The 24,726-nt window shown below is 41.3% G+C and overlaps 1 pseudogene; it reads left to right on the forward strand.

Annotated features, from left to right (window-relative positions):
• Nucleotides 1-5,150: 5,150 nt before the first annotated feature.
• LOC110581764 lies at nt 5,151-5,758 on the forward strand (annotated as a pseudogene).
• The last annotated feature ends 18,968 nt before the right edge of the window (nt 5,759-24,726 follow it).

Below are 24,726 nucleotides of genomic sequence, written 5' to 3' on the forward strand. Positions count from 1 at the left end.
GACTCATAAGTTTTACTATTAGATGTCGGGGTGTTGACCTATTTTTATTGATTTTGAGAGGGGTTCTCTGTGCTTCCTGGATTTTCATGCCTGTTTCCTTCCCCAAATTAGGGAAGTTCTCTGCTATAATTTGCTCCATTATACCTTCTGCCCCTCTCTCTCTTTCTTCTTCTTCTGGGATCCCAATTATTCTAATGTTGTTTCATCTTATGGTATCGCTTATCTCTCGAATTCTGCCCTCGTCATCCAATAGTTGTTTATCTCTCTTTTTCTCAGCTTCTTTATTTTCCATCATTTGGTCGTCTATATCACTGATTCTCTCTTCTGCCTCATTTATTCTAGCAGTTAGCGCCCCCATTTTTGATTGCACCTCATTAATAGCCTTTTTGATTTCTACTTGGTTGGATTTTAGTTCTTTTACTTCTCCAGAAAGGGTTTCTCTAATAACTTCCATGCTTTTCTCAAGCCCAGCTAGTATCTTTAAAGTGATGATTCTGAACTCTAGATCTGACATCGTACTAATGTCCGTATTGAGTAGGTCCCTGGCAGTCCGTAGTACCTCTTGTTCTTTTTGTTGAGGTGATTTTTTCCGTCTTGTCATTTTGTGCAGAGGAGAATAGATTAATGAGAGAACAAAATGCTAGCAGAGTAACAATGTCCCCAGAAAATATACTCTAAACAAATCAGAAAAGACCTGAAACAGTGGGAAAAGGGAAAGAGAGAAAAAAGAAAAAGATAAAGATAAAAACAAACAAAACAGAACAAAACAAAACAACAACAACAAAAAACCAGAATGTGATCAAATATGATCTGGCTGGTATATACATAAGTGCCACACACTAGATTTTGGGTGTATTTTGGTCTGTTAGAAGAAAGTGCCTCCCAAAATTTTAAAGAAAGAAAAACTTATATATGTACAAAAATAAGGGTTGATATGATGAAGGGATGGAATAATATAAAAAATTTTATAAAAGGAATTGATAAGAAGTTGTTTGAAAAAAGAAAGAAGAGGATTTAAAAAAAGAAAAAAGAAAAAAAAAGGGAGAGAATGTGATCAGGCAGAGGAGTAGAAAAAAACCATATACTAGAGATTTAGGGTATATTTTGATCTGTTAGAAGAAACTATCTCAAAATTTTAAAGAGAGAACAACTTATATTTATATGCCAAAAATACAGGTAACTACTATGAAGGGATAGAATATGACTCTAAAAGTGAAAAATAAAAATGTTTTTTTAAAAAAGGGATTGATAAGATGTTGGTTGAAAAAGGGAAAAAGAAAAATTCAAAAAAAAAAAAAGAAAAAAAGACAGTTAAAAAAAAATTAACTTTGAAAGACTAAAGAATCATGGTAAAAAAGCCATGAATTGTATGTGCATTATTCCCCTAGCACTGGAGTTCTGCCGTTCTCATTGATCGGTAAACTTGGTCTTGTCTGGCTGTTCTTGCTGATCTTCTGGGGGAGGGGCCTGTTGCCGTGGTTTCCAAAAGTCTTTGCCGTAGGCGGAATTGCCCCGCCCTTGCCCGGTCCGGGCTAAGTAATCTGCTCGGGTTTGCTCTCGGGAGCTTTTGTTCCCTGCAAGCTTTCCGTACAGCTTTGGAGGCCGAGAGTGAAAATGGCGGCCTCCCAATCTCCGCCCCGGAGGAGCCGAGAACTCGGGGTCCCGCTTCTCAGTGAGCCCCCAGAGAAAAGCCATCAGTCACTCCCGTCTCCCCGGTCTCCGGCCGCACTCCGTGCTCACCCGGCCTGTGACCGTGCGTTTCTATCTCTGGCACCCAACCCCGGGTGGAGTCTCCAAACCCAGCAGATCCCTGCGGCGCACTCCCGCGCGGCTCCTCCCGGGGGAGGAAGGTGAGTCTCCCCGGATCTGCCGCTTGTTGGGTCCCTGCTGGAGGAGCAGGGGCCCGACTGTGCCGCGGATCACAGTTTATGGCAACCCCAAGCTGAGAGCCCGCGCCTGGGCTCTGCCTCTGCAGCTGGCTTCCCTGCTCCGTTACCTGGGAGCTCTGCCGCACTCAGGCACCCCCGGTCTTTCTGTGACCCTGAGGGTCCTAAGACCACACTGTCCCGCGAGGGTTCCACCCCCCGCTTAGCCACCAGAGTGACGTTCCTCAGCGGAGCAGACTTTTAAAAGTTCTGATTTTGTGCTCCGTGGTTCTATCACTTGCCAGAAGCGGCCGATGTAGGCCCCTCCCCCGCCGTCTATCCTCCCGAATATCGCCTCGGATTCACTTCTCCGCACGTCCTACCTTCCAGAAAATGGTCGCTTTTCTGATGAGAGAGTTGTTGCTCTTCTTTTCTTCGATCTCCTGTTGAGTTTGTAGGTGTTCAGAATGGTTTGATCCCTATCCAGCTGAATTCCTCAGAGGAGACAAAATCCAGGTCTCCTACTCCTCCGCCATCTTGCTCTGCCTCTACTGAACTGTGTTTTGAACAAATGAGAAGAACTTGATAAGACAAAAGAAATGCTTTAGAAAGCAAGAAAGAGGCAAATACAGATTTGAGGGGCTCACTTACTAGGGATTAGAGCTTCATTCCCAGATCTTGGACAGAGGGTAGGAGCCCCTTCCAGGCAGAAAGTGAGTAGAACCCACTCCTGAACTCAGAGAGGAATTGTCAGGAAAAGAAAGAAGGGTGCTGCCTCCACAGAAGTTTCTGCCAAGTTCTAAACCCAATGCCCAGAAGTAACATATATGTGTATCATGGTAAGTTAGAGAGAAAAAGGAGTAGAAAGGAGGCTAGAAAATGTGCCCTTCCTAAAAGGTATTTTATTTTTTTAAGGTATTTTAAATTTTTTTAAAGATTTCATTTATCTATTTGAGACAGAGAGAACACAAGCAAGGGGAGGGACAGAGGGAGAAGCAGACTCCCCACTGGCAGGGACCCGGATGCGGGGCTCCAATCCCAGGACCCTGAGAACATGACCTGAGCCAAAATCAAGAGTCAGATGCTTAACCAACTGAGCCACTGAGGTGCCCCTAAAATATAATTTTTTTTAAAGTACTCTATACAAAAATGTTTTGTACCCCATATCCAAACTCCCCTGCTTTCTTAGCAATAGAACTCAACTTTTTTTTAAGGTTATTTATTTTAGAGTGAAGAAGAGGGAGAGAAAATCTCAAGCAGACTCTGCCCTGAGTGCAGAGCCCAATATGGAGCTCGATCTCATGACCCTGAGATCATGACCTGAGCCAAAATCAAGAGTCAGATGCTTAACTTATTGAGCCACCCAGGTGCCCCAGAACTCAATTTTTATTAAGGGTAGAAAAATCCCACTTAAAGATTACATTTACCAGCCTTCCTTGCAGCTAAGTGTAGTCATGTGACTATATTCTGGACAACAAGATAAGTACTACTGGCAAAGAGAAAAGGAGAGGCTGATGGGAGGAGAAACAAAAGTTGTCTGCCTCAGTCTCTAGCCTCAGGGAACCTACATATAGTGAGGAAGACAGACAGGTGCATAACACGAGTCATGGTGTGCATTATATTCTATTGTGTACAAAGGGCTATAGGGATCCTAAGCGGAAACTACTCATTCATATGAGGGTATTTGCCCAGTGTTATGTAAGCAAATGGATTTTAGAGCAACGCCTAGTTACCAGCTGTGTGACTTTCAGCAAATGCTCTACCTCTCTGAGCCTGGATTATCTCATATTTGAATAGAAAAGTAAATCCTACCATTTAAATAAATGTTTAAAGCAATTATATGGTACCAATTATATGGTAATTATATGTACCAATTATATGGTACCAATTATATGGTAAATAAATTTAAACCTGGCACCCCCCCCACCTTTTTTTCATGTTGTTTGAAAACTAAATGCCACTGTGCAGTGAAAGAAGTAGAATGCTGATGGGGAAGAAGGATGGGGTCTGATAAACCGTTTATCTGCTTTCATTCGCAAGACAATTTCATAAACCATTCACTTGCACAGGAATCTTAGTTTCTGCCCTCTCACTGAAACCACATCATTTGGAAAAGCAGGAACTTCTTCACCATTAATAAAATACTTATTTATTAATATGGTGTCACTCGTGCCCACCTTGGATGCTGGAGCTCTGCCCTCCCCATCCTCATGCCAAACACGCCAAGTGGGACCAGAGAGTAGGAAGCAGGGAAGGAGGGTGATCAAGAGCTTTGGAGTCCATTTCTATGTGTTTAGCAAGTGTCCCATACTTCATTGTCTTGGTTTATGAGGAAAACCTGGCCAGAAAAATCATCTGTGATCTTCTGCATTAGATGGTAAGGGAATAAAACCAAGTTGTTGAGCATGGAGTGAAGTGTCCTTATCTGTAGTTCTCTTCCTCCACCCCCAAATTATAGGCATGTTCTCATAGGAATAAACACACAGAGCCTCCCTCCAGGACTGCCCAGTATGGGATTCAAGAATCCAGCAGAGACCAATCAGGCCAACCCCCCGCCATTGGAATATTTCACTCTGACAATCATAAATCAACTTTCAACAAGCAATTTCAGGCTACTGGATATCAACTGAAAAACATCATAGTGGCGCCACCTACCAGTCAACAACAGTTTTAGCAGCATCACTTTCTCTGCCCCAAAAGAAGGGTCTATATCCTGTGTGAATAGTTTATTTCAGTGACTCAGTGATTTTTCACATGTTGAGTTGGCAGCCATCTGTCTGCTCCGGTCAGAGCCCCTGCACTCCCTTCCCGATCCCCCAGCACCCACACCCACCCCCCCACACACACACACCCCCGCTGTTCCAACCACAGCATGCTACAGTGCTCTGCTTTACTTTCTAGGCTTGCAACTAAGGTTTCATTTGAAAACACACTAAAAATCCAAGGCTAAAACTTTTGAGAAGCATTGTTTCTTTACCCTTAATATTAAAAAAAAAAATGGATGGTGGGAAAAATTAAAATATTAATACTATTGGTAAGATGTGTGGGATATACAAACTTAATATATTTGAGAAAAATGAGGGCACTTATCAGGGGTGCTAAAAGTGTCAAATCTTTAGCCATAGTGGTACATTTAGATAATTATGTTTTCAACTGTGAAAACAATCCCACACAATCAAAAAGCAAATATGAAATGTTAGGAAGATAGCATCAAAGACTGTAGCTAAAAGACAAGGTATAGGAAGACAGAGTCAACACGAGATGCCAAACTCAGGATCTAGCAAGATGGCCGGGCTGCCCTGCAGGATTTATCAAGGAAACTAGCGGTTGCTGGCAGAACCAGTTCCTGGCATTAAAGAATAAGATGAGAGCAACGCCCATATTTTCATGTGATTGTTGTTGGCCCCCAGGATCCCCCCTTTCTTTTTAAGATTTTATATATTTATTAGAGAGAAAGAGAGAGAGAGATAGCACACGCAGGGAGGAGAGGGAGAAGCTGGGCTCAATCCCAGGACCCTGGGATCATGACCTGAGCTGAAGGCAGACGCTTAACGGACTGAGCCACCCAGGCGCCCCAAGGGAAGGACTTTTAAACTTCAACTATTCCTTCCAGAAGAATACCCAATGGCAGCCCCTTAAGTACGTTTCATGACCGAAATTTATCATCCTAATGTGGACACGTTGGGAAAAATATGTTTAGATATGTTGAAAGATAAGTGGTCCCCAGCACTGCAGATCTGCCAGTTCTGCTACTGACCCAGGCTTTGTTAAGTCCTCCCAGTCCAGATGATCCATTAGCAAATGATGGAGCAGAGCAGTGGAAGACGAACAAAGCCCAAGCCATAGAAACATCTAGAGCATGCACTAGGATATATGCTATGAATAATATTTAAAATCAATCTGATCATCAAGTGTGCATCACTTCTCCTCATATGCCAAGACTTCTTCCTTTATTGTTTGCATTTAATGGACACAGTCTTAGAAACATTACAGAATAAAAGCCCAGACATCTTCAGTCCTCTGGTGACTAAATGCACATTAGCAGATCTATGTCTTGATTCACTGTTGTAAAGCATGATCAGAGGCTAGAAGTACCATTGGGATTGCTGCGAAACATTTAAAAGCAAGTGGCCCCTCTCTGCTTTTATTCATTTTCCCCATTATGGTTTAAGTATAAAGAACTACGAATGACAGTAGTTGTCAGGGTTAGCTTTGGGGGTGTGGGTGTTTTTATTTATTTATTTTTTTTTTTTGAGGGGGAGAGGTAGTTTTCATTTTGTGGGCTCCTTTCGCCCTTTTAATGGTGATCTAGTAGCATTTGGTTAAAAGCAGCTAACAAGGGGCGCCTGGGTGGCTCAGTTGGTTAAGCGACTGCCTTCGGCTCAGGCCATGATCCTGGAGTCCCTGGATCAAGTCCCGCATCGGGCTCCCTGCTCGGCAGGGAGTCTGCTTCTCCCTCTAACCCTCCTCCCTCTCATGCTCTCTGTCTCTCATTCTCTCTCTCTCAAATAAATAAATAAAATCTTTTAAAAAAAAAAAAAAGCAGCTAACAAGTTCTTTATAATATGCTCCTTAGCCAAGTCTAACTTTATTTAGACATTGTAGAGGACAAGGGCTTGATGAACCAAAATGGGAACATTAAGCAAACATCACAGCCCTCACTAATAACATTGTGACTTTGCTGTAGAGTCCAAGTGTAGAATCCTTCCTTCAAGAAAAAGCTTAGGACCATTTTGTATGGCTTGTCTGGAAACTTCTGTAAATCTTATGTTATAGTAAAAATATTTTTTGTTTCAAAAAAAAAAAAAGATAAGGTATAATATACAAAGGGGAAAGGACAAACTCTTCAATAAATGGTATTGGAAAAACTGGTCAGCTACATGCAAAAGAATGAAACTGGACCTTTACCTTATGCTGTACACAAAAATTAACTCAAAATGGATTAAAGACTTGAACATAAGACCTAAAATCACAAAGTTCGTACAAGAAAACATGGGCAGTAAGCTCCTCAATGTTAGTCTTGGCAACAATTTTCTTAATCTGACACCAAAAGCAAGAGCAACAAAAGCAAAACTGAGCAAGTAGGACTATATCAAACTACAAAGTTTCTGCACAGCAAAGAAACATCAACAAAATGAAAAGGCAACTTCTGAATGGGAGAAAATATTTGCAAATCATATATATAATAATATCCAAAATAAAGAAAACAAACAACTCAATGGCAAGAAAAAAAGAAAAAGAGAAAAAATCAATTTAAAAAACTGGCATAGGAGAGATGTCCATCGACAGATGAATGGATAAAGATGTGGTGTATATATACAATGGAATATTAGCCATTAGAAAGAATGAATACTTACCATTTACATCGATGTGGATGGAACTGGATGGTATTATGCTGAGTAAAATAAGTCAATCAGAGAAAGACAATTATCAAATGGTTTTGCCCATATGCAGAATATGAGAAACAGCACAGAGGATCATAGGGGAAGGGAGGGAAAACTGAATGGGAAGACATCAGAGAGGGAGAAAAACCATGAGACACTCTTAACTATAGGAAACAGAAGATTGCTGGAGGGGTGATGGGTGGGGGGATGGGGATTAAGGAGGGCACATGATGTGATGAGCACTGGGTGTTATACGCAACTGATGAATTATTGAACTCTACATCTGAAACTAATGATGTACTATATGTTGGCTAACTGAATTTAAATTTAAAAAAATAGGCATAGGATCTAAACAGACATTTTCCCAAAGAAGACATATACTTGGCCAACAGGAACATGATAAGGTGCTCAACATCACTCATCATCGGGGAAATGCAAATCAAAACACAATGAGATATCACCTCACACCTGTTAGAACGGCTATTACCAAAAAAAAACAAACAAACAAAAAAAAAAAAAACAAGAAATAACAAGCATGAGGTGAGGAATGTAGAGAAAAGGGAAGCTTGTGCACTGTTGGTAGGAATGTAAATTGGCGCAGCCACTATGGAAAACAGTATGGAGCTTCCTCAACAAATTAAAAATAGAATTACCATATGATCCAGCAATTCCACTACTGGCTACTTATCCAGTACTGGCTACTTAGAAAACAAAAACACTAACTCAAAAAGCTATATATATCCCCATGTTCTCTGCAGCATTACTTGCAATAGCCAAGATAAGCAAACAACCAAGTATCCATCAGTGGATGAATAAAGAAAATATGATGTGTGTAGACAGAGAGATATAGATATATAATGGAACATTATTCAGCCATAAAAAAGAATGAAATCTTGTCATTTGTCACAACATGAATGGACCTTGAGGGCATTATGCTACGTGAAATAAGTCAGAGATACTTTATAATCTCACTTTATAGGAAATATGTTATTTTTAAAAACATAGATACAGAGAACAGATTGGTGGTTGCCAGAGGCAGGGGGTACGGGATGGGCAAAATAGGTGAAGGTCAAAAGGTACAAACTTCCAGTTATAAAATCAATAAGTCATGCTGATGTAATGTACAGCATGGCGACTACAGTTAATAATAGTGTATTTGAAAGTTGTTAAAACAGTAAATCTTAAAAGTTCTCATCACAAGAAAAAAATCTGCATGTATGGTGATGGATGTTAACTAGACTTACTGTGGTGATCATTTGCAATATATACAAATACTGAACCAAAATAAAATAATAGAAGACAAGGAATTACTTAAGATACATATTCACGCTATTGGGTTTACAGTCCTTACCTTATATAGCTCTGTTTTTGGTATGTTTAACTTTCACATACACTTTCAGGAATGTGGATATGTACAAAGGTATTACCTGCAACCTAGCATCTTCCATAGCTATGTCCAATCACGTCTTGCACAGTGGAACACTCCAAGCAAATAGCCAAACCAGCACAGACCCAGGTGGAAGCTCGCCAGGAAGCACTAAAACCAAGCATGGTAAAATTGGAAGCTGCGGGGACCGGGGGGCGGGGGGCAGGTCAAAGTGGAACCCAAGACACAAACTCGGGAAGCCTTGAGGGTGGGTGGGAAGGAGAGTTAGAAGGCTACACCTGCCAGACTGGCTGGTTCTTCCCACCAGGCAGAAGTAGGAAATCTCACGGAAGGTCTGAACAAACCTCACTGAGCACCCACAAGAGACTCTACTTGTTTGGAAGGAATAGTAATTAGCCAGTGCATAATACACAAAATAGGTTGCTCCAGAGACTCCTTATTTGAGAGAAAACATGAAATTTGAACTATGATTTGCACTGTCTGGTCTGGAAATACCTAGTCACGGAAACACAAATGCTCCTTCAGAGCTAATTCTAGAGTAATGCTGTCCAAGAAATACTATGTGAGCCGCATGCATAGTTTTAAATTTTCTAGTAGCCACATTTAAAAGTAAATAGAAACAGAGGAAATTAATTTTAATAATATATTTAACCCAGTGTATCTACAGTATTATCCTTTCAAAATGTAATCAATATAAATATTATTAGTAAGATGTTTTACATTACATTTGTCGTACTAAGTCTTCAAAATCTGACATATTTTTTATACTTATAGTACATCTCAATATGACTGCTACATTTTCATTGGAAATACTCATCTGTATTTAGATCATAACATTTACAGCTGGAAAAATAGATGGACGTAACCAAATTGTTTCAAATATACTTACAAGTTTTCCAGTAACTAAAACTGAGCTTCAGTTTCTAAACTTAAAGTTATTAAACAAAATTTAAAGCTTCAGTTCCTCAGTAATAGCAGCCACACTTCAAGCTCCCAGCTGCCCCATGTGGCGAGTGACTCCCATACTGAACAACACAATTCTAGACCATCAGACTGCATGTCTGGCGATTTTCACAACAAAACCACCACCAAACGTCTCCTCAGGAATAGATAGTAACATAACAGAAATAATAGTGCTTTGCTTTTGAAGAACACTTCGAGATTTATAAAATGCTATATACACCCAACGGAATATGATGGGTGGCATATGGGCTTTGGCAGAAAAAATATTTGGGTTCAGATTCCAGCTCTGACACCTCCTATTTGATCCTTCACATGAGACTTGCCCAGCCTCAGCTTCCACGTATGTAGAAGGGGATTGATATATGCCCCATCAAGCTCATGGAGTTGATCTGAAGATCAAAGAAGATGATATGTGGAAAAATGACTGCAAGTTAGAGAGATGTTAGTTGTCATTATTTATAGTAACTACATGAGGTAGGTATCAACCTTGTTTTATAAAAAGGAAACGCAGTCTCAGGAATTTAATTAAATAACCCAAAGTCATATAGCCAGGACATTGCTGAGGAAGGACCCAAAATTATATCTTCTAGCTCTAAATCAAATACTTTTTCCACCATTGATACCACAGATGGCTTATACTCAATCTAAACATTCTGTTCCAATCTGAGGATATTTAGAGGTTAAGTAAAGAAATCTGAATCAAGAAATTAGGATTCAATATAGCAAAGGATAATGAAAAAAGTGTAACGTGCTCTAAAAAGAAATATGGACCATGACAGGAATGACCAGTTCCATCACACCAAGTGTTAAAGGCTGGCTTACCAATTTCTCAAGACTGTCAGAAAAATGCGAGAGATTTCCCGTGTTTTCAAATACAGGTGGCTATTTGTCCCTTAAAGAAACATTAACAGCTCCTCAGGAGATGAATCATATCTTGAAAAGATACAGAACCTTTGGGGATAGGTCAGAATCAAAAAACACTTCTAAACCTAGCAACGCTTTCAAAGACAACTACTGTTTGAAACCTGAGGTTTAAATAGTAAAAGGATTGCTTCTTTCAGCAATGTGAGAATCTCCTTGCTTTAGTTTATTGCATTGATTTATTTTGAAGTTAAAGGTGCAAAGTAGAGAATTGTCCAGTTAACAACAAAGTGATTATCTTCTAGAGGCCAGGCATTGTATAGGGTCCTGGCAGGGGAGGAAGCAACACGGGATAAATAATAAGCCCCAGTCCCTCCTCCCACAATCCCCAATCTCAGCTGATGTCTGCATTTTAGTTCATGAGGAAAGTGAAACACCAGGAGACAACCAGCCAACGCTCCCACCACCAAACCTACCATTGTTCCTACAGCTAAACCCATACACGCTGCCTTCCTTCCAGGTGCAGTGGATGAAGTCAGAAATAGCAAAGGCAAGACCTCTACCTTAATTTTGCCTTCCACATCTCACATGAGTGCATCTGATAGGTGGAACGCTGAATTACATCCAGAACTCTAACAACAAGGGAGCCAGGGATCATTTTTTTCTCACATCCCATAGACAATATAGCAGCAAATTCTGATGATTCCACCTTCAGAATATATTCTGAACCCAGCTATTGCTCACCTCCTCTATCAACAGATACCATCCTAGTCCAAACCACCCTCATCTCCGCCCAGATAGCAAGAGCCTCCTAACTGGATCCTGACTCCAATTACACTCCCTTCTAATCTGTTCTCCAAGCAGCAGCTAGCATGACTTTAAAAACTAAATCATTTTTCCCCTCCTGCTATCTTCTTTTTTTTTTTTTTTTAACATAAATGAAGGGGAAACTGGAGGGGGAGATGAACCATGAGAGACGATGGACTCTGAAAAACAAACTGAGGGTTCTAGAGGGGAGGGGGGTGAGGGGATGGGTTAGCCTGGTGATGGGTATTAAAGAGGGCACGTTCTGCATGGAGCACTGGGTGTTATATGCAAACAATGAATCATGGAGCACTACATCAAAAACTAATGATGTAATATATGGTGATTAACATAATAATTTAAAAAAAAAGATAAAGACAAGAACTCAAAAAAAAAAAAAACTAAATCAGATCATTCCATGCCTCTGCCTTCAACTCTCCAATGGCTTTCCGTAGCCTCTGACACTGCAGAAGAAATAAATAAATAGCCATGCTTTCTAGGAGAAATCCAGGAGCAGCAAAAGCCAGACATCCACCTCTCTCTTGCCTTCCAAATCTTAGGTAAGTGCAAGTGATTGGTGGAAACTAAATTACATCTAGAACCCAAATCAAGGCAAGCTGGGAAAAATGTAGCCTCTTACTATAGGAAGGCCCTGGAAAAAGAGGTTGGAATATAGATTATGGCCAATCTACCATGTTCCCACGATGTTCATTGCAGCAGCATTTACAAGAGCAACTGATAAGTAGAAAGCAGACTAAATGCCCAAAAGTAAAAGGCTAGTAAAATAAAGTGTACTATATCTAGGTAATAAAATAATATGCTCATTTTTTTTTTTAAAGATTTTGTTAGAGAGAGAGAGAGAGAGAACACGAGCAGGGGGAGGGGCAGAGGGAGAAAGGTGAACAGGGAGCCTGAAGCGGGGCTCGATTCCAGGACCCCGGGATCATGATCTGGGCCAAAGGCAGATGCTTAACTAACTGAGCCACCCAGGCACCCCAACATGCTCATTTTTGATGGACATTTTATCAATGACGTCAAAAATCTTACAATATATCATTTACCAAGATAAAATCTTGTCAAAAAGTAGTACAGTCAATCTGAGCTCCCTTTAGGGGACAACTGGGTAAATTTAAATATGGCCTATATATTATTCTTAATGGTATAATAATGGCATTTTGATCATATAGGAAAATTCCCTGTTCTTAAGAGATGAATCCCCAAGTGTCATGAACTTCTAAATTAGTTTCAAATAATTCAGAATAAAAGCAGAGAGAGGGAGAATTTTAACAACTGATGAATCTAGGAAAATGACATACAGTACTCATTGTAATACTCACTCTTTTGCTTTTCTGTGGGTTCAAAATTTCTCAAAATAAAAATCCAGGGAGAAAACTGCTGGTTTGTAAGGCTGCTCTGAGTTGAGGCTGTTTTCTTTACTCGTGCCACATCTTAAAAAATGTGTGCTCTCAGACTGCATGTATACAATGTTGTCATCTTCAGTAACCCAAAATGGGTTTAGCCTGCTCTTTCTTCCTGTTCCCATTCTTGTAATATGTGCTGAGAAACTGCAACTGTTCCAGGAAACAACACACACACACACACATACACACAATAATTAAATCGGTGATGCCAAATACATGGCATACATGCCACCAGAACCCCTACCACACCAAGAGCAGTCATAACTAATCAATCAGGCAGTCATAACTGATCAATCAGGCAGTCACAACTGGCCATTCAGGCAGTCATAACTGATCAGTCATAATTAATCAATCACGGTACTCTGTCCTGCTGGTGAGATAAAACCTTTGTCATCCATTGATTAAATAGACGACTTCAGCAAAACCTTGAAATACTATGATTTTCATGAGGGTCTCCAAGGCTGCTGTGCAAAAAAGCTCAAAACCCGAAAGGCGGGTGGGGGGATGAATTAAATAGGTGTGATGGCGATGAAGGAGGGCACGTCGTGATGAGCACTGGGTGATGTATGGAAGTGTTGAATCACTGTATTGTACACCTGAAACTAGTATTACACTGAGTGTGAACTACCTGGAATTAAGATAAACATTTTTTTAAGCTACATTGAGTATATAAAAAAAAATAAAATTGAAACCAAACATCTCAATCCACCCATTGCCTCTTACTTCTTGAACCTTGGGGAAGTCTCTGAAAGTTCTCTGGCCTTCAGTTCTCCTGTCTGTAATGAACTTTCCTCACAGGGTTGTCAGTGGTTAAAAGGAGACAACGGACACTGGGTAAACGCCAAGGCATGTACACATCAAGAGTGACATCATGAAGAAGGGAAAATTCACTCTTGGGAAAGCCAGTTCTTAGAGTATTGATTATAGTTCAGAACAGAAGACGAGTTCTACAAGCCTGAAATGTAGTTTGGGGTTTTTTGTTTGTTTGTTTGTTTGTTTTAAAGCCAGTCCAGAAGTAGGGCAAATTCTAAGTGCTCCTTCTCAGTGTCCTTTTGCTGGTTCTTCATTTCTCCGATTTCTGAAAGTCTCAAGGCTCAGTCCTCAGACCTTTTTGCTGTTCATACCATAGGCAAGTTCCCCTAATCTTGTGGCATTAAGTACATTTCATATGCTGTTGATTCCCACACTTTGAAAACGTAACAAGGTGTCATAAAGGAATTTGGGACAAGGCTTTAATACAACAGACATAAACACAGAGAAATTAAGGGGCCGCTGCAAATCAAAATTTTCACAGTGGTATCGGAAAACAGTTTAACTTGAGCCCTTCACTGTAATCAAGGTTATAAAATGGTCTGGCTCCTAGAAATTGAAGAGAGTGGATTTGTGAAATTTCTTTCAAGACAGTATGCTATGAATAGCTCCTCTCACTGTATAATAAAAAAGGTGGGGAAGGCTACCTTCAGCTCAGATCTAGGGATAGACTATGACTTGGAGAGCTGAAATGTGTTCCTTGCAGTTTGGAGAAAGGGGGATGGTGGGAGCTGCTTAATTCACTGGAGTCTGACTGCCCCGGGCCGGAGGCTGGGGACGGGGGTGCCTAAAGGTGAGAGGCTGCTAAAGAAGTGGGTGGCAGCAGAGAAGAGATATCCTTGGGGGATCAGGTGAGGCACAGGGTGTGTGCTTCCTGTGGACAAGAGGTGGGCCATGCAGGAGAGTCAGCCAGGAGCCGCTCGGTGGGGTGATGGGACTGTAAATGGGAGAGTGAGCTGCACGAAAACCAGTGGCAGCTGGAAGAACAGGATATACCACCCACTCCCATGCTGTTGCTGAAAGAGGAGCCACAGCAGGGGAGCAGCCACAGAAGCCACGAAAGAACCAAGGAGCACACGGCTAAAAGTACTAGGATGGTCTCAGCCAAGTGGGGACTTTCTGATCTCTTTCCCCTCTACCTTCCAAAGCCTCCAACTCTGGAGTGGTTGAAAGCCCAGCTACTGAGAACATAAGAAAGAGAAAAAAAGCCAACCATAATTTCTTCCCCAATGGGAAAATTTTTTCCTGTCTGCTACAGGACCTAGCTTGACAGGTTTGAAGGTAGAGGAAGAGGCTTAAAAGTAGAAAAAATCAGAAGCAGAAGGAACATGACCTGTTAATGCATATGTAAGTATTAATCAATAAACTAAACTGGACATACTTATTTCTGAATCAAGACTGATTTCCTACCTAAAGAAAACTAGAAGACTTACTGATACCTAAGAGTAACCCAAAAAATCATGGTACTCGCCAGAGTTTTCACCCGATGCCAGAGAAAACTATTCCTCCAGCAAATAAATGTTAACAGGACATCAGGAGACAAAAACAAAACCGCATTCTCACTGATTTCCAGAGCTGTGTTTCTTCGCAGCACCTGTTTTATTACACACTATGGTATCACAATACCTGTTCAGGTGGTGTGACAGCCACCTCACGATTATCACACCCAAAGACGAATTCTTAGTTTCCAACCCCCAGACCTTCTCTTCCCCATCTCATTATATAGGAACCCATCATTCCACTTGGTCAGGCCCATATCCTTAAAGTCATCCCTGAATACTTCTTTTTACATCCTGGTTCCAAACTATCAGCAAATCCTACAGGTTCTACTGTCAAAAGTTATTCTGAATCTAACCACTTTCTACCATCATCTGATCTGAGTCACGGTTGTGTCTCCCCTGGATTATTGCAATAGCCTCGTAGCAGGTCTTTCTGTCTCTACTCTTGTTGCTCCACAGCCTATTCCCAATGCAGCAGCCCAAGTGACTGGAAATCACTTGTAAGTCTACTTCTAAGTCACGTAGACCTGCTCAAGATCCTTCAATGCCCTTTTTCCTTTTTTTGCATAAGAGATGTAGTATACATACACAATGGAATGTTACTCAGCCATGGGAAAGGAGGATATTCTGCCTTCACTTTTAACTTAGAATAAAAGCCAATGTCTTTAGAACGCCTACATGATCTAGCCCCTAACCTTTTCAAACCTCATCTTTCTACCACTCCCACTTGCTCGCCCTAATCGGGCTACATTGGGCTCCTTGCTAGTCCTCAAACATGCTAAACACTCCTCCAACTCAAGAACTTTATACTTGCTGTTTCTTCCGACTGGAATTCTCTTCTGCTTTTAGGTTTCTACTCAAATATCCCTTATCAGAAGAGCTTCCCCTAATTGCCTAATATAAATAACAACTCCATCCTCCCCTACTCCCCACCCCTTCTCTTTCCTGAACTCCCTCTCTTCCTCGCTTCACTCTAGTGATATCCACGCCACACATTTATTTGCCTGTTCATTGTCTGCCTTCCCCTTCCAGCATGTCAGGAACCCAAGCCCAGAACTGTGCTTTGTCCACCACTGCAGGCACTCAGTATTTTTTCAGTGAATGAATAATTTCCACTAAGGTACTTATAAGAGCTCCTAATCTACAATCATTTTATATTTTTTAAAAAGATCTTCCATGGCCCCTTGTAATGTTTGGAAACAAATCCTGCAATGGGGAATAGCTAGGTCCCCACAGCAGTCACCTCCTGATTCCCTTCAGGCCTACCTCCCCCGCCCCCCTTCTCATCTCTCAGCAGGAACACTACCCCTTCCCACCCTGGGAGCCTTCCCAGGAAGACAGATGGGGGTGGAGGGAGCTGGGTCTCTCCCGGACAACTGTGGCTGCACATCAGGACTGGACTCTGACACGTGCAGGCACCAGGGCCAGATTCAGGACTCTCCAGGCCTCTGTTCTGACCGCCAGACAAGAACGTCTGTCTCTGTTAATTTGACTGAAGCTCTGTTTAATTACTAACTTGGTAGTTTCTGCTCTCTGCTTAGCTGCTTGTCAAGTATGTGGCACTTTTGGTAATTTAAGGGTTGGAATTTAGTCTATTTTTGCAATTGAAAATCAGCCTGGAGCCAGAGTTTCCCTTTTATTCAGAAAGACGAAACAGAAGGCACATCAAAAGCGGGCATCCGTAATTGTGTCTTTTCTGATACATTAAAAGCAGGCCTTTGCACACTGGCTGGTTGGTGTCCTTTGGAAATCTCTGCTGAGCCTGTAAACATGGAGTCTGGTGCTTTCGTATCATTCATTTTTGTCTGTGTCCAGCTTAGTCCAAAAAATTACTCAGCAATGTGAGGAAGCCACGTGGAGAGGCAGCCTCGGGGGTGCCCAGACAGCATGAGGACTGGGAGCTGGAGCCTGAGTTCCAGGACTGGCCCCACAGCCTCCGAACTCAATGACTTGAGTGCTTATCTAAGATAAGGGGAGCACTCAGTCTGATGAGTGGACAGACAGGGAAAAGAGACAGTGTCGGTGTGTTGTAACCAAGGTGTGCAGAAAGCAAGCAGGAAGCCTAGGGATAAGAGGGAGTCTGTCTGCTCGGAGGATGGGTAGGTATTTACCAGGATTCAGGAAGCAGGCTCAGGACAGACAGGATAGTACCTGCAAAGGCCCAAGACAGCCTGCACAGCACAGGAAGGGGAAAGTTCAGGGTAGGCTATGTGGGAAGGGGGAGTGAGGCTGAGGAGGATGTGGAGGCAGAGGACTGGGAGGACAAGATACAGGGGTAAAAATAAAGAAAGTAAGGCTCGACCTATTAGGTTAAGGACAAATGGTTAGGTTATGGAAAAAGTTGAAGTCACTTGGTAAAATGGGCATGATAGAAACACTAGCTAACTGTTACTGAGCTCTTCTTAACCATACTGTAACTACTTCCCACTTGAATCTACGGGGTTCAGAGATAGTTAGTTGCCCAAGAAAACTTAGCTGGGAAAAGGTGAAGAAGGGAATTTGAAGGCAACGTGCAGACTCCAGAGCCCCATCCTTAGCCATCACACTGCCTTGCAAATATTAAATGAGCTAATAGATAAGATAGGATTCTGCAAACTATAAAGTACTGCCCAAACGGAGCCTCTGGTGTTTATTAGTTCTGTTACAGGGATCCCCAAACAGGAGGCCTTTCTTCTTCATTATTATTTGACAGTGCAACCCTGAGCATCTTCTCCCAGCTCAGTGTAACAAGCAAGAGAGGCTGTGAGAGACCAAAATCACTGTAGATGAAAGGAAAGGAAGTCTGGGCTCTTATGAGTCACACTGAATGATAGGATCAAATCAAGCAGCCCTTCTCAAAGCTTAGCCTGGGCTGGTACCTGCTGGCGCCCATGGTAGATATGCCAGCTTCAACAAGGGTTTATGCTGTGGAGGGCAAATGCCCCAGGGCAGTTATATTTATGAACAGGGTGGTGGGGGAGTAGGGTAAGAGTTGCAGCTAGTCTAAAAGGCACTGGGAGACTTATTTTCCTTACCTGAAAGGTTGCTGTGTATCTGTGGGGAAAAAAAAAAAACTTCAGCCTGGAATTCACTAATCATAACCACTACTAAGGACCTCCTATGGGCATGCACAGCTCTGAGCATCTCACGCACCTTCCCCAAACCACAGCACTGCCAATCCCACCAGCTCTGCAAGAGGTCATTCTCCTTATTTTAGAAATGTGGATAGCTCCAGGAGGTTACCTGATTTGACCAGGATCACATAACTAACTAGTAAGTGGCAGTCCTAATTTAGGATCAAAGTTTACTTTAATTCATACTCTTTACAGCACCGGATTGCTTCCCAAAAACTTAAGTCCAAAGCCTAATTCTCCCAGTTGTTATGTCAGATCCTGGCCCTATCACTTTACCACGGGGAGTTTTGTTTTGATTGACTGATGGATTTGTCCTTGCACTATTCCAGAAGTTTAACATCTTAAATCCTTTCCTGCAACATGGGGAGAAAGTCCTCCCACTGTGTTTGTAGAGATCCTAGAAAGGGGATTAGGTCAGAAACATAAGTTAACATTGGAGCTACCTTTAAAACCTGAGGACCTGGAGCACCTGGCTGGCCCAGTCATTTAAGCCTCCGGGTCTTGATTTTGGCTCAAGTCACAATCTCAGGGTCCTGGAACTGAGCCCTGCCTTAGGCTCCCCACTCAGTGGAGAGTCTGCCCCTTCCCCAATCGTACACACTCCCTAAGAAATCAATCTTAAAAAAAACAAAAAACAAAAACCTGAGGACCTGCTACCTCATAACATATATATTTGAACTTCATAGCTCTAAATAGAAATGAGAACTCTAAGGTGCCTCATGAAATGGTTTCCAAACTTAACCAAGTATGGAGACCCCTGCCCTAGGTCATCTGTCAGTTAATGTTCACACCCTGAAAATTCTCTTCATCCTGAGTGTCTCCAAGCAAAAACCCAGAAAACTCGTTTCCTAGCACTCAGTTAAAACTCGAAGAAAAGAAAGATACTAGGTTGAACCATAGGTTACCAGTATTTGACTAAAAAAGTAAATTGATTGGGTTTCACATAATTGATGCAGGTTTTCAAAAAGTTCCTCTATCATTGCAAAACGATTGAACCAGCCCATCCTGGGCCAGACATCAGCAGGCAGGCACAAGAACCACCGGACAATTTTTAACATGAGGATTCCCGGACCCACCCCCATATTCAGTACCGGAGTTGGGGCAGGGTAGTTCAGGAACTTGCCTTTTTAAAAGGCATTCCAGATATTCCAAGGCAGAGAGATTGCTCTAAAAACAAAACAAAACAAACAAACAAAAAAACCTCCCCTGGAAAATTTCTGAACTGGAAGAATATTCTGTTCCCAACTACTCAGAAGACAGCACCCCAAAATGCCATACTTCTCAAAGGGCATCCTTAATCTGCTTGTGGGCAGCTTGAGGACCTCTGCTGTAAAGTAGGCAAGAGCCTGGTGACAGTTTCAAACCCTTCTTCCACAGCTTTCCAGCTTTGAGAAGTCCTTTGAGGGCCCAACTTTTTTGTTTTAAAGACTCCATGCCTCCTTTTGTTTTGTTTTTTTAATTTTATTTTGTTTTGCTGCCTGAAATTAATAATTGCAAAGGGATCTAAACCACTCTTTAAATAGCAGTGTTTGGGTACGTGCCCAGCCCCCACCCCTCCGCCATCCAGGAGAGAGTTACTGTGGCTCCACCAGTTGGTTTAGAGACTATTCATGCCCATCTTCCACATCGCAGATTCAAACCAAAACCTCGTTATTTCCACTGTGTTTGTTTTGCTGCATAATGGTAACATTTATATGGAAATGGGTCTTTTTCTCTATCCTATAATTTGGATTGTTTAGTTTTCCTTTTTGGACTTCTTTGATGCTGCTGAAGAAAGAAGTCCGCAGGAATCTGGAGAAAGGAAGAGAGTGGGCTGCAGGGGGCGGAGGAGGCGGCAATGTTGTTTGCTTCTCTGTCTCCTTGGTCCCCCACCACCACTTCCTAGCTGGACTAAGCTATCTCCTTCCTGTTTCTGCTGTTCTGCCACCTATAGCCAGGCCGAAATATGTTCGCACTTAGGGCTAGAGCTCCAGCTTTGACACTGACTTGATACGGGACCTTGAGCAAGTCTCTTTCCTCTCAAGGCCTCTCTTCCCATGTGAAGAATGAAGGTGTCTAACCAGATGACCTTTAAATTCAATTACTTTCCCAAGCCCCCTGGGCTGTCACTCATTCTGCTGTGAGGTAACCAGAAAATAAGCCCTTTGCTAGCCATATGACTTTGGGCAAGTTATTTAACCCCTCTGATAGACCATCAAAATGAGTCGCACCATTCTTTTCTACTTCCCACGAAGAAAAAAAGTGGATTCTTTATACCCAAGGCATGAAAATAGCAACCAATCCGTGTTCCCTCATATGCCCCTGAGTTCCAAAGATTATGCCATTACTGCATAAGATTTTTCAAAGACTTTCCAAGGCTTTAAATCCTCTATCATATCCCAAACACACCCACCACCCCCACTACCACACCCACTAGCCTCAGTGCAACCCTAAAACCTTCTCATTTTAATTTCTGCTCCCCTCCCCCCTTTATTTCTTGCTAGAGGGTTCTATGAAAAATGTAATTACCTTTCTAGGCAGGTACTCTAGGGAAGCACTTGCATATGTCCACAGTAAGGCATACAGAAGGATGTTCACTGGAAGCTTGTTTATCATGATGAATAATAGGAAACAAAGGTCCATCACCTTAAATAACATGGTAGGCAACTCACTTAATGGAGTACTATGTAGCAGCTCAAAAGAATGAGGTACTAATATGGGTAGACGGACAAGATACACTGTTGATAAAAGAAGCTGCCATAGATTGGTGTGCACAGTATGGTATCTTTTATGTAAAAAAATTAACTATACATATTCTAAGTGTATATGTATGTGCGTGCACACACACACGGTACAGACATAGAAAAAGTTTAAAACAATGTATAAGAAACTGATAACTTTGCTTACCTCCCGGGAAGGGATGGTCAAGGGGACTTTAGGCTATGCGAAATGTTTTAATATTTTTACACAAAAAAGTCATATATTACTTAAGAAATTTAAAACTCATTTGAAATAATACAGCCCCTACGTATATGATAATAGCACAAAGGATAGGGAAAAGGAAAAATATCTTGTTGGAAGATTCTTACACTATACACGAAGTGGTATAATATTATTTGAAGACTTTTTTTGAAGATGACTTTAAAATGTGTAAATTGAAGATGAATATTTTAAATCCTGTGACATGCACAGGAAAAAAATATTAAAAGAGGTTTAATGAGAGTGAAGAGAAAATAGAATCATAAAAAATAATCCAAAAGCAAGTTGGCAAATGTAGGAAAAGGAAGAACAGATGGAACAAATAAGCAGTTGGCAAGACAGTAGACTTAAATATAACCATATCAATAATAGCAATGTAAATGGTCTACACACCTCAATTAAAAGGCAGAGATTGTCAGATCAGATAAAAAAGCAAGACCCCATCATATGCTGTGTACAAGAAATTCACCTTCGAGATTAAGACATAACTACGTTAAAAAATAAAAAGATGTAAAAAGATATACCATGAAAACACTAATCCAAAGAAAGCTGGGGGGCCTTTATGAATACCAGACAAAGTAGACTTCAGAACAGGAGTATTACCACAGATAAAGAGAGTCATTAGAAAATAATAAAGGAGACAATTCACCCACAAGACATAAGAATCCTAAATGTATATACATCTAACAGTGGAGCTTGAAGAATGCACGAAGCAAAAACTGACAGAGCTCAGGAGACACAGACAACACCAGGACTAGAGTTGGACACTTCACCAATCCTCCCTCAGGAATAAAAGCAGCAGAAAGAAAATTAGGAAGGACATGGAAGACATGAAAAACACTATAAACTAACTTGACCTAATATTTATAGAGAATTCTATCCAACAAACAGCAGACTACGTATTCTTTCCAAGTACACAAAAAAATGGTCACCAAGATACACTGTTCATAAAACAGACTTCAGTAAAGTTTAAAATACTGAAATTGTACAAAGTATGTTCTCTTACCATAATGGAATTAAATTAGAAATCAACACAGAAAGATATTTGGGGAATTCCCCAATATTTGAAAATTGAAAACGTACTTCTAAATAACTCAAAGAAAAAGTCAAATAAATTTAAAAAATAATTTCAATTGAAAATTAAGACAATGCATCAAAATATATGGACTACAGATAAATCAGTATTTATAGGAAAATTGATAGCATTAAACATGTGTAGGGAAAGTACCCACACAACCAAGGTAAACATTCTTAAAACCCAGCAGGCTTTCTCTAAGAAGTATGGCAGATACCAACAAAATAACACAGTACAAGAAGGGCAAGGATTTTCATGTGTCCAGGGGAAACAGTGTTGGGACAGGAGGCAGAGTGACTATGGTAAGCAGACTAAGCCAATTTTCCAGAAAAAGGCTGAAACCACAGAGAAGATTGTGCTGAGGTGAGAACGCAAAATGCGTGGAGCCCAACTATAGATGTAAGAGAATGCCGGCTATTAAGAGATGCAAGCATTTTGAACTATGAGGAGATAACAAGAGAAAAGGCCAAATGGTCCAGTTTTGAGCTTCATCTTTTGTGTTATTATAAAGGCAATAAAATCTTGAGGTTATGTTCACTTTGAAAAAAATAAGCTTATACTAAGAAGAGAAGAATGGTCTCAAATTAATGATCTAATAAGTATTCACCTTAAGAAACTGGAAAAGGAAACTGAAGGAAGCAAACAAAAGGAAGAACATAATAAAAACATGAGCAGGAATCTATCAAACAAAAGCCAGAAAAATAATAAAATCAATAAAACCAAAAGCTGTTTCTTTGCAAAAAAAAGACAATTGATAAACCCCTAGTCAGACTGATCACAAGATACAAATTACCAATATCAAGAAGGAAAGAAGGGGGCGCCTGGGTGGCTCAGTTGGTTAAGCGACTGCCTTTGGCTCAGGTCATGATCCCGGGAGTCCCTGGATCGAGTCCCGCATCGGGCTCCCTGCTCGGCAGGGAGTCTGCTTCTCCCTCTGACCCTCCCCCCTCTCATGTGCTCTCTCTCATTCTCTCTCTCACAAATAAATAAATAAAATCTTAAAAAAAAAAAAAAAGGAAAGAAGGAACAGTACCAGATCTACTAACATTAAAAGAAAAATAAGGAAATATTATGAACTATGACAATAAAGTAAAAAAGTTGGATGAAATGGACAAATTCCTTGGAAAAAAAAAAATAAAGCCCCTGACCTACTGTAGATGGTGAAAATTCTAGTGTTTACCTGCCTGAGGCACTCCAAGTAGAAAAATCGTAATCAGTAAAGATATGGAAGCACTGAACAAAACAGGTGTTTATTACTAGAGTAAAAAAAAATGCAGAGTAGAGAGTAACAAAAGCAGCTAAAAAAAAAAAAAAATAGAGATCAGCAACAGAGGATTAGTTAAGAACAGAGATTAGTTAAGAGGCTACTGCACAGTTTGGTGAGAGATGATGAGGGCCTGAACTACCAGGGTAGGAGTAAGAATTGAGAGGAGATTAAAAGTTGAGAACTATTTAGCAGATAGGTGCTAAATATTGGTGACTGACTAATCCTGGGAAGGATGAAGGGGGTGGAGCAGAGAAAGGCTCACCTGTTTCTGGCTTGGTGACCAGATGCCACCAATTGATACTGGGACTGGAGAACAAGAGCCCCTTGCTGGCGGAGCTAAATTTACAGATGTTAGGTTTGGGGAACCTGTGGGAAATCAAGGTTGGGAATGTTTAGCAAGCATCTGGATGTATAAATTTGAAGCAAAAGGGAGAAGTCACTATTGAAATAACATACTCAGTAGGTAGAAACCTCACCTAAGGAGACTATAGAAAAAGAAGAGAAATGGCTCAAGAGTAGAACCCTGGATTAGAAAATCAGCTGAAGTTCGGGAAAAGCGTTGTGATTTTTGGAATAAGACAGTTCAGAAGCAAGTACAATTACCCACAAATATGTTAAGCAACATCTTATAATATCAAAAACTTAGAACAAACCTGAATATCAAAGAAAAAACAGAATGGTTAATATGGAACATCAACTAAAAATGAGGTTTAGGAAGAGTATACAATAATGTAGAGATTGCTTATGATAAAATGTTAAATGTTTTCCGACCTTTCAAAAATATATATGTATATATATTATTTAAACACCAAAAAATCTGCATAGCAAAGTCTGGAAAGAAATACATCCAAGTGTTAGTATTAAATGTTTGGAGTGGAGCCTATGAGCACTACTACTATGGGGTAATCTACATCTTGCAAATTCGCTAGATAATACTCATGTAAGAAAACCTGTCCAAAAAAGGAAGAAACGTAGCGATTGCTTCCATCCCTGGTGACGACCGTGAGGCCCTGTCTATCACAGGGCCTGACGCTGAGGGCCCCTCCACCAAATCAAGGCTGTAACAGAAGCGTACCTGAGTCGTGAAGGCCCCTCCACCCGCTGTGCTGGAGGCCTCGGGGGTCTGCACCGGCTTCTGCCTCTGCCCCTCAGGAGAGACCTCGTGCCTCCACCCGCACGCTGTGCTGATGGCCTTCACCTGGGGGCTCTCAGGAACCATCCCCTGGCCTTGCTGGAGACGCCGGGGCCTTCCTGGCAGCTTCCCAGAAAGCGATGCCCAGCGCGGCCTGGGCACCCTCCGCAGTGTGGCTACTGGTCCT

Source organism: Neomonachus schauinslandi, chromosome 13, assembly GCF_002201575.2.
Source record: "Neomonachus schauinslandi chromosome 13, ASM220157v2, whole genome shotgun sequence".
Classification (NCBI taxonomy): domain Eukaryota; kingdom Metazoa; phylum Chordata; class Mammalia; order Carnivora; family Phocidae; genus Neomonachus; species Neomonachus schauinslandi.